Source organism: Polistes fuscatus, unplaced genomic scaffold, assembly GCF_010416935.1.
Source record: "Polistes fuscatus isolate 324 unplaced genomic scaffold, CU_Pfus_HIC Scaffold44, whole genome shotgun sequence".
Lineage (NCBI taxonomy): Eukaryota > Metazoa > Arthropoda > Insecta > Hymenoptera > Vespidae > Polistes > Polistes fuscatus.
In genome coordinates, this window is record NW_025113123.1 from 173,703 (window position 1) to 185,294 (window position 11,592).

Consider the following 11,592-nt stretch of genomic DNA (forward strand, 5'->3'; position numbering starts at 1 on the left):
TTGGAGTCTTTTTCTTAGGAGACCTAAATTTGGTAGGGGATCCAGGCTTGCTAGGAGATTTTCGCTTAGATTTGGAAGGAAAAGGGAAACCTTTCTTTTGCCAACAATAGCTTTCCAAATGCCTATCTCTTTTACAATAATTACAGTTTATAGATTTGTTAATTGGTCTAATGTTTAAAAAGCTTAACACTACCCTGATCACACTCCGAATTCAACAATGACAGAATCCTTCAATCTACTTGAAAAACTGAGGCTCTAACAAAGACAACAACAACTACAATGAAACAGATAGTATTAGTACGTGGGGTCTCAAAAGAGGCTTTCCATATAGACCGATATTCACCCTGATGGAGGTTTGCTTGCACCCATTCCCACGGCCGCATTCTGCTGTCCTAAACAGTGCCATGAGCATTCCAAGAATTTGCATCGGCGGAGACTGCACTCGCGTCATTTGCGCAGTGGCAGCAATTAGTAATTTTAATATTTAATTAGGTTGCTCAGGCGCCTATTTTTTCTAGCTTTATTCCGTCGCAGAATATTCATTCTCTGCTGATGGACCAAATGTTGTCTTACACGTTTATCCGCCCTTCTTATTCAAACTTTTAGCGGATGCGCGTCCAAGATTGCTCTCGGATCGCATTTCTGAAATGAGTTTGCACTGCCGTAGAGGACAAATAGGTCGAACACGTGTATGAATTAACGAGGAGACTTCCCAGTATATCATGTAAAGGAAAAGTACTAAGGAAGATAGCATGTTTCAAAGAAAAAAATAATATTAAAAAGCTATAAGCGTGGCGGGACGTCACACTATCTGATACACTATATGTGCATTTACGATCGTTATCCCTAAAAGTAAATATAATACTAACTTTGCGATACCACTTGATACTTTTTCATATGTTTGTTGCATATGACACTATTTGTTTGCTTTTGTCGATATCAGTTTTTCCAATATTGTATGCCATTATCGCCATAGATTTCAATTTCGGAGGACGACCGCGATGTGTAGAATCCGAGCTTGGAGTCATAATGGGAGGATGTTTTGTGGATAAGATTCTGACATCGCGAACATTTCTCCATTTTATGACTACAATACCATTATGATCTTTTCGTGTCACCATTTCACCTCTTTTCAACGGGTACGACATTACAAAACTTGGGATATTTTTATATTACGCCGTAACGTTCCAACCACATACATCTTAGAATTTCAAAATTTAAGTGTTAATTCTTAACTAGTGTAAAAATTATCGACAAATAAAATCCTTCGTTCAATAATTTGTCTGTAAGTTCAGTGCAGCCACTATATGCTATGCCAACTTTCCTTTTTTCGCTTGTATCTCATCCTGAATATATTTGTGAAGACCATGCGTATCCTTCGGTAGAGCACAGTTTGAACAGTTTTATACCGTACTTATGTGACTTTGTTGGAATATACTGCCGAAATACTAGTTGTCTCCTCCACGGAATTATTTATTTATTTTATTATTAATATTTTATAGACCCTAGAGCCTAGGCTCCCTAAAGGCCATTAATTACAGTATAGTAAAATGTAATGTATAGATAAAACAAAACGGAAATTAAAATTATGTAATTATTATTAAACTTGTCATTATATTAGTAGAAACGCACAGTAAGTAGATAAATGTAAAAAGAAAATAGTAAATAATAAATAAAAGTATAATGGTTCTATAAAAGTAGTATAGTAGTATTGGTTTAAAGCAATAAACATATGGTTAAAAAAAAACAAAAAAAAATTAAATTAAATTAAATCGTAAGTCACAAAACACGCTGAATATCTCTATCAATAAAGTAGGTATAACATCTTAATCTGAATTCTTTTTAGTCACTTAGAGCTACGATATCTTCCGGTAGTTGATTCCACATACGAACAGCATCAGGAAAACCATCTATCTGATTTGATGAGCAAGCCACAATACGAGAAGATAACGTATTGCGTACAAATAATAAAACACCTCCATCATGACGACGATTGCGATCATGCCGATGTAGATGGAACATCGGAAGCCATATTTGAGCATCCACAACACAACTGGAAAGCCATGATTCAGAGACAGCAATAATGTCCTGATTAGTTTCTCTAAAAAATTCACGAAACTCATCAATATGAGGAATAGGTGATTGGACATTAGGTTGATATATTTTTAAATTAAACGATGATTCAGCAATAATATTACGTTGCTGAGAGCTAATACTACAATATTATTTACAAAGACTATGAATGTTTGATAGGTCCATTGACGGCAAAATTTTTACTGGTACCGATCCATTTTTAAGGTCCACGCAAACAGAATTAGCCGTAATCCAAATATTTTTTTTACTATGTGACGTCCCCGCAGTTAAACGAGAAACTCCACAAAAAAAAAACAAAAATACGTTCCTTATCCCGGTCAATTTCTTTTAAATTTAGAAAATTTACACGGTTTAGAACTATGTTGCCCTATTTTTGGTCAGTCCGTTCAGCTGGTACTTTACCAGGGATCTGGGCTAGATGATCTTAGAAGAGCCAACAAGTGCCAATAACTTGTAAGGTTAAGATGAATGAGAGGTACTTACCCTTGAAATAGATGAATATATCCTCTAGAAAATACGATTTGTGCTGAATGCCGATAATCCACGGACCCAAGCTCCTTAGAATCAATTGTATTGATTAGGTGGTCACAGGATTTCGGTGTAAAAAGGTTTTGTTATTAAATGAATATCACTTGATTAATAGGTAAAAACTAAAGTATATTCTTCAATGTTAAAACAAACGAGAGTTTCACAAGTGGTTTACACAATTTTGATCACTTCTTGTAACTGTCACACGGATATATTACAAATGTAACACGAATTATAAATGTGGCGTGTTAAAGTGCGTTTACTGTACGCAAATTGTAATAATCAATTATAACTGCGCGACGTGTACGAACTCTTACATCAAAATTGTATAATCAAGAAAAAATAGTAAATTGGATAAATTATTAACTATATTTGTTAATAATTTATTATAAATAATGAGAAAGTCTGTCTTCCAAGTTAACTAAATTGTTAACGTATAAAGAAGACTATCTTGAAAAAGACTTGTCTTAAATGAGAAGTCGTTATATTGGAAGAGAGACTCTCGAGCACAAAATGTATAAGTATAAGATTATTAAGCAGAGGTAATTATATGTTAATAGTAGATTTTTATGTATTAAGTATATAGGTTGCCGGTAGACTGCCGGAGAGGAGTCTCTAAGCTCCCCACGTCGAGTCCCATACGGCCGAGTGGAAGGTACCCCTACTCGCGCTAGATGCTTCCTCCACTACCGACTTTTACCATCCCGTGGGAAAAGAATGTGCTGATCTTTTAGTTTTGCACGTGCGAGTAAATATTAGTTACCATCAAGCGCTAAACTGCTGTCGTCAGCTGGGAACGGAATTTGCCTCAGAAAAATATCAGTTGCTATCAACCGCCAATTCTCCGTAGCGACTAAGGTTTCAAGTTACTATCAGGCAGAAATTCTCGGAACTGCACGTGCGCCTTATTCTTAAGCTAAAAGATCTCTTTTCATTCCACGTGAGCATTTATTACGACTGTGGGAATTTATATGCAAGATAACATTATTACTTAATATAAATGTTATTAATTATTTGTTTTATTAATTTTTAATAATTGTTAAAGTTTATTCTCGATTAAATAACATATATAATGTTATTTGCAGTAACTATTTAATTAAATATAAACGCGAATAATAATTGTTATATTAACAAAATGTTAAATAATAAGTGTCGGTAATGTAGGAGCACGAAGTCGGTATTACCGACTTCCACTTATCATACTACCCGCTTACCGACTTCAGCTGTCGGTAAGGCAGGTTTCTCTATGAAAGACAAATGACACATGTTTTTTTGTTACCGTATGCTGTCAAAATGATAATTATCGATGGTCGTTCATAAAGTTGCTTAATACAAATAGAATTTATAGTGAATATAATGTAAGTTAATACAAATAGAATTTATAGTTATTTGTTATATAAAGGTAAATTACCCTAATAATCGTATCGTTACCATACGCAAATGCAACTAAAAATATTTAAGCAAGAAAATTTTTAAAATTTTCTTATATGTGACAGGAGGACAAATCACAACTACCGGATAGTACGTTTTGGTATAACAAGTCGTCACTAGGATTTGACAACTAATGTAAGGAATACAATTTCCTCCTGCAGGCAATAAACTTATCGACCAAATTTGGCGAATGGCATTTCACGATGATATCCCGTTCGCGAACAGTATTTCCTCTAACATTTTTCTATTTATTGTATCCAATTCTCTCTACCAATGAAAAGCTATTAGCGCTTATATCAGGAACCTCTAAAATTTTTTCCGAGTTTAACCACTGCAGCTGTTAAGCTCTCCGAAGCCGCCTCTGGGAGACACGAAATAACAAATTGGTCACGAAGTTGTTTAGATTCCATATACAGTTAGCGCATTTCTATCTCTTGAATGGCTTGCAATTGCAGATGATTGATTGGCCAACCATACAAGTTGCATCCGATGATGACGCCGATTCAATTGCAGCAACTCGCTTTCTAAAGCTTTATAATCTTCATATAGAGAGTCACATTTGGCACCAACTCGCTTTTCTAAAACTTTTTAATCTTCGTTTAGAGAGTCACATTTTGCATCTATTCTGTCCAGTCTTGCAGTCATATTCGCGATTTTCGTATCAATGTCGTTTATTTTGTTTAATTTCATATTAATTTCCTCCAAAATAGAAATTGGATACGCATTCTTCCCCTGAACACATAGGACATTGGTCACGAAGTTGTTTAGATTCCATATACAGTTAGCGCATTTCTATCTCTTGAATGGCTTGCAATTGCAGATTGATTGATTGGCCAACCATACAAGTTGCATCCGATGGACGCCGATTCAATTGCAGCAACTCGCTTTTCTAAAGCTTTATAATCTTCATATGAGAGTCACATTTGGCACCAACTCGCTTTTCTAAAACTTTTTAATCTTCGTTTAGAGAGTCACATTTTGCATCTATTCTGTCCGTCTTGCAGCCATATTCGCGATTTCGTATCAATGTCGTTTATTTTGTTTAATTCATATTAATTTCCTCCAAAATAGAAATTGGATACTCATTCTTCCCCTGAACACATAGGACATTTGCTGGTAACAAAGTCCTTGACTTCGGATCTTGAGTGAAGAGCATATCTAACTTTGACGCAGACCAAGTGAAATTTATGTTTGTAAATATCCGGGTCGTAGCAGCGAGATCGTCAACAATTAGCCGTATACAATACAACACCACTCTGTAGTTTTGTCGGGCATGGTATAGGTGGCAATGTCAAGAAAATAATAATAGAAGTAATATGACAGTACTGTCTGAATATGATATAAACTGTGGTTGAAAATCAACGGCCGAAACACAGATTAGAGGGCTTTTAACATACACCCAAAATAAAAAACTCTAATGTTACAAATAAAAATTACAATGCACTATGTAAAACAGTAGAAAAACAAAAATTATTTTAATATATAACTTATAACACAACTAAATACAGCAGAATGCAGGAGCACACTTTTAAACAGCCGTTATACTTTACTGCGCCATCTACTCTCTATTGTTTCGTCGACAACAATATCTTGGCCTAGAAAAAAAACTTTCTGAAAATTATCCGCTAATATGTTTACAAGTGTTCTAAATATGTTATTTTGTACTATCGTTTCATTTTTGGCAAAATGCAAGTTTGATAGCAATAATTCAAAACGATTGCAGGATATCGTACTGCGTGGCAATAAAAATTGCATATAGGATCCGTTGATCAACATTTCCTGAGCGGTGTTTGTACTAGACCCATCCAAATCATCAGTCCAATAATTTTTTAATTTCTTCGGAAGTTGTGAGAGATTCCATTTATTTCGTCTAGCGTCAACCAGTCATTTCATGTTTAAGTATTTCTGTTCTGCATATCTTTTAGTTTCTGTGACTAAATAACTTTTACTGTTTCATTCAAGAATAGCGAAAGAACTTCATCTAGGCTAATGTCAAACGGCAAATCCAACAGAAGCTCGCTTTTTCCAGTGAACGGAATGATTGTTGCCTGCTATTGAACTCGTTCCATTGGATATTATCAAATGAATCATAAGCTGTTTTCATTTCTCTTCTTCGTCTGCAACCAGTTTTTCTAGCATTTCTTCATATCTTCACTTTCATATGATTCATCAGTATTCGAGTCTGAACTTGGTGAAATTCTATTTATAACTTTTTTTCTAAAACTCACAATGTTTTTATCACTACTCTCACTTTCAATTGTATTTTCACGCCGCCCAATGAATTTTTTTGGGATTAAAATTACTGATGTTCGTTTCATAAACGTATGCTTCTCAACTGAATGATCTAGGATAACTGCAATGAGGTCCCTCGCAGATCTCTAGCCGAAACGCTTATCTCTTTTCCTGGAAAGTTTATGGTTAGAAACGAATCGAATCTCTGGCGTTAAGCAATAAATCGCAAGCGTTGATGCGCTTTGTCAATTAAACCTCTTTCAAATTGTGCAGAACTAAAATATCCAGCTTCTCTTAACGAACCCGACACATTTTAATGCTTCTCAATGGCTGTATGTGAAACATTTAACTTTTCCGCAATCTCCCGTTTAGTAACGTGACGATCCGCTTCGGTGATGGTTTTGATTCCACCTTCATTAAGCACAACTGGTCGACCTGAACGTTGGTCATCTTTAAGAGAAAAATCCTCAGAATGGAATTTTTCAAACCAATTTCAGCATTGCCTTTCTTTAAGAGCTTCATCACCATACACATTACGTAACTTTCTGGCGGCTTGCACTGCGTTCTTTCTTTTACGGAAATTTTACAGCAAAATATAGCGAAGATGTTCGTTTGACACTCCATATTAATATCGAGGTAAAAAAAAACTTTAAAAAATATACGTATGAACTTGTAAAGCTAGGTAAGTATTACAGCTAACATACATAAGAAAAAGAAGATCAACATTTACAGATATAAAAAAAACTGGTTGTGTACTTATGTACGCACGTAAGAAGTTATACTTCTTTGCCGTACCAAAACGAATATAACCTCAATAACCTCAAAAATACCTTGAAAGAAAACTTCGAAGAAAAAAAATAACTTAAAAAAAAATAATTATTATTATTATAAATAAGAAAAATAAAAAAAAAATAAAAGAAATATCAAAATATAGATATCAGTCCACACTAATATAAGAGAGATATATCGAATTACTTCACGCGTCAACAGCCATGGCGCGGTTACAGTATTAGTTCTCGCTTCGATCATTTAAGTAAAGCAGCGCTGAGTACGATTAGTATTTGGATGGGGTGACCGGCTTGAGAAAAAAGGGGAAGAAGAAGAGACAATTCATGCCGTAAACTTGAAATCGCTTGTCGCGCGTCGTAAATACTGAAACTTCTGGTGTCGTTTTCCCAGACGCTCGGAACAAAATCACTCCCCATTACATTTCCCCAACGCGCCAAAGAAGTATAATTTTCAAAAAAATGGGAGTGAAAGACGTCTATGACTGAAATCGGCAATTACTTAGTTGCCAATCTAATACTATATAATCTAATACATAGTTTGTTGTACAGTTGCGGATAAATGATTTTATACCAAATCTACTTCTTTTGGATGGAATAAATTGTTTAAAGTAACACAGGCCTTTGAATTGCATAAATCTTTCGTCAATGCACAAATCTTTGTTCGGATAAAATTACTGTGAGAAAGAGTTCTTTAGAGTATCATTATAGGTCGTATTTTTATCAATGGATCATCACTTTGTACATTAAAATGCAACATTTGCAATAATATCATGTATCTGTCTCGCGCCATTTCTTTGAAAAATATTAATTTTTACCATGTCATCGGTCGATCAATACTCTTTTAGAGTCAATTTCTTTACCCTCGAGATTAACGTCCGTGATAGCCAAAAATCCGTACATCCCACATATTGATGTGTCTTTCCAAGTGTTAACACGAGTATACGTTTTAAATGTATTATCTTCAATAACAGTTTATATTAATTGTTCGTCTCTTCAGTAATATGTAAAACTAACTCTTCTTCCAGAAGAGTTAAAAAGCATCTAAAGGCGTAGCTTCTTTGAGTTAAATTTTCTTTACTCCAAAATTTTTATCGTTTAAATGCATCTAGGATTGCTCGAATCGTTTGTTCATGATCAACGTTGGAACAACTTCATTCAAGTCAGATCTTTTTTAATTCGAATTTGAATTTAAAATCCTCTATCGAAGATGTGCTAAGTATTCTTTGCCGTATCCAAGTCGTCATCGATGTCGTTTCTTGTAATAGTATGGAATAATTTCTTTGAAACTGGCACACATTTTTAAGTATGAAACGGGGGTAAATACAATATGAAAAATTACGTGCACTATAAGTTTAATATGACAATATCTAACAATGCAACGGTTACAACTGTACGGCGTAACAAATGATAAATGAGTATACGAAACTAACTAAAATGGCGTCTAAAACTAAATTTTGTTTTTCATCGTTGCTAAGTGACGAGGTATGTGATTTCTGCGAGTGTGAAGGACAAAGACAGAATTTTGGCAATAGAAACAATTGCCGCGACATATACATGTAAAGAAAACCACGTCCACATATCGAAGTGCTATTCTTTAATTTAATATTTGCCGCTATCATCGACAAGCTTATCAGAAGTCGTGACGGCGGCACCTGAAATGTAAATATATAAGTAGGTAGACATCTTCCCGAAGAGTGAGTACAATTCGCTCCGGAAGGTAGAAGAACACTAGAAGTAAAGGCCTTTTGTTATTCTCTTTGTTGTTTTAGAGAATCGCAATTACGTCTTACAATTAGTTAATTAATAAAAGAACAAAGGTGATTAAAAAACATTTTCTGCAACTATTACGGAAGATAGAGAAATTGAGATTTGATTTTACGGTTTTAAACCAATGGCAGACAGAAAGTCAATCACGATATGCATAACGTCAATAGGAACACTAGATGGACGAGCTTTTAGAATACCATCTGAATACCAACCTGAAGTTGGCACAAGAAATTATGAAAACCTAACAACTATTCAATATATAAAAAAACGTATAACAAAAAGACATAAAAAACAAAAAATATGGATAACCTTGACTAAAGACATATCAATGGACGTATTTAGATACAGAGTTAACTTACGGTTTAACGACGGTTACCTAGAAGAGAAGAATATAGAAAAGGAAACAAATATCACAGAATCATCTATCTCTAACGATCTCAGATCAAAGGTAAAGAAAATAGAAACAGATTAGATTTGAAATTCATAATTAAAAAAAAATTCAAATACGAATCAGTGGATAGAAACTCTTTAATTAGGAATGTGAACGCTTTCAAATTAACGAGGATAGAGACAAAATTGAAATTATAAGATGTTTTTTGGGACGGTCCCAGCTTAGAATAATACAGCTGCTGCAAATGAAACTTACCATGAATTTCAGATGGGAAACATGAAAGAATATTGTGATCGTTTACAAGCAAAGGATGGTCAACCGAGGATACGGCCTTTCTTTCAGATATAAGCAGTATCATTGCTCGAGTATGCAATGAAAAAAGAAAGATTATTACGAGAGGCGGGTATAGCCACTGAGTCTAATACAAGTATCAGCAATAGTATTCGGCTTGCCTAGCGATATGGCGGACTGAATTAATAGGGGAAATTTCGGAAAACACGAAATCTCCACAGTGAATAGGGAGATTAGAACATCTACTAAAGAAAGTAAATATGAAAAAAGAACGCCGTATATCCTAAAAAAATTCGAGAGATAAAACCATACAAATTTTGTATCATGCTAAAAAATGGGAACGTTATAATCCCAGAAAAAAATTGCCCGCTTCAAGGAGAAAAATAAAGAAAAATTTAGTAAACTTAAGTTCTAATTAACGGTCGCGTCATCGAACGCAACTTGTATGGTTGGGCCAATCAAACAATTCGCAATGCAAGCCATTCAAGGATAGAAATGCGCCAACTATATTGGAATCTAACAACTTCGTGACCAATTTGTCATGGTGTCTCCCAGAGGCGGCTTCGGAGAGCTTAACAGCTGCAGTGGTTAAACTCGGAAAAATTTTAGAGGTTCCTGATGTAAGCGCTAATAGCTTTTCATTGGTAGAGAGAATTGGATACAAATGAAAAATGTTAGAGGAAATACTGTTTGCGAACGGGATATCATCGTGAAATGCCATTCGCCAAATTTTGTCGATAAGTTATTGCCTGCAGGAGGAAACGCAAGGATATTACTGCAAACCTAGTCATCAATGGGTCACAAAAGACGCCAGTGTTTGTAACACAAGCGGTATCCAACGGCACTGTATAACTGCGACAAAATATTATCAAGAAGTTTCCTCACATTAGTAAAAAAAATATTTGGATTACGGCTAATTCTGTTTGCGTGGACCTTAAAAATGGATCGAACCAGTGAAATTTTGCCTTCAATGGACCTATCAAACATTCATAGTCTTTGTAAATAATATTGTAGTATTGGCTCTCAGCAACGTAATATTATTGCTGAATCATCGTTTAATTTAAAAATATGTCACTCAAATGCCCAATCACTTATTCCTCATATTGATGAGTTTCGTGAATTTTTTAGAGAAACTAATCAGGACATTATTGCTGTCTCTGAATCATGGCTTTCCAGTTGTGTTGTGGATGCTCAAATATGGCTTCCGATGTTCCATCTACATCGTCATGATCGCAAGCGTCGTCATGGTGGAGGTGTTTTATTATTTGTACGCAATACGTTATCTTCTCGTATTGTGGCTTGCTAATCAAATCAAATAGATGGTTTTCCTGAGTATATGATTGCTGAAGTATGGTCATCAATCCGCAATAAAGTTTTAATTTCTGTGATTTACAGACCGCCTAACTCAGAATTATTGAATATTTTCGAGCAAGATTTTGATGAGTTATTTATTCACTATAAAAATATTGTAATTACAGGTGATCTAAATATCATCCTTTTACGTGATTTCTGTGAATCCATTCATTTAAGCGATTTTTGTGAAAGCCATGACTTGCGTATGTGCCATTTAACGCCACACATCACACCGCTACCTCAGATACCTGGATTGACCATGTTATCATTAATCCTTTCCCTTACGATCGAATTTCCAACTGTGCGGGTCTAAAGCGACACCAGTCAGTTGCGCGCAGCGACATAAACACAAGCTTGGCTCAGCGCTCGAAACTGTACTAATCTCAAACTTCCTATGATTTGTATATACACGTGCGCGGTACAATTAACTTTGCAAGATGTTTGATAAATAATTACGGTTAGTTGGTTATTAAAAAAAAAAGACCTATTGTTGCAAATTGAATAATCCATTATTAATAACATTTTTATTTTAATACAAAAATTTAGTAATCTTTAATAGTATGATATCTCTCAAAACCTATGGTACATGTAATGCAATTTTACACTTTTGCATTTCCACATTGTCTCACTGCGTTTTTTATGCTTTGTGCAAACTATACATCTTCGTTTTGGGTGTGTATTCGACGGCGTTGGATCTATATGTTTAGGAAAATGACT

At 34.8% G+C, this 11,592-nt stretch overlaps 1 pseudogene; it reads right to left on the reverse strand.

The window, feature by feature from the left end:
• Positions 1-802: 802 nt before the first annotated feature.
• Positions 803-6,909, reverse strand: LOC122521626 (annotated as a pseudogene).
• Between the last annotated feature and the right edge of the window lie 4,683 nt (positions 6,910-11,592).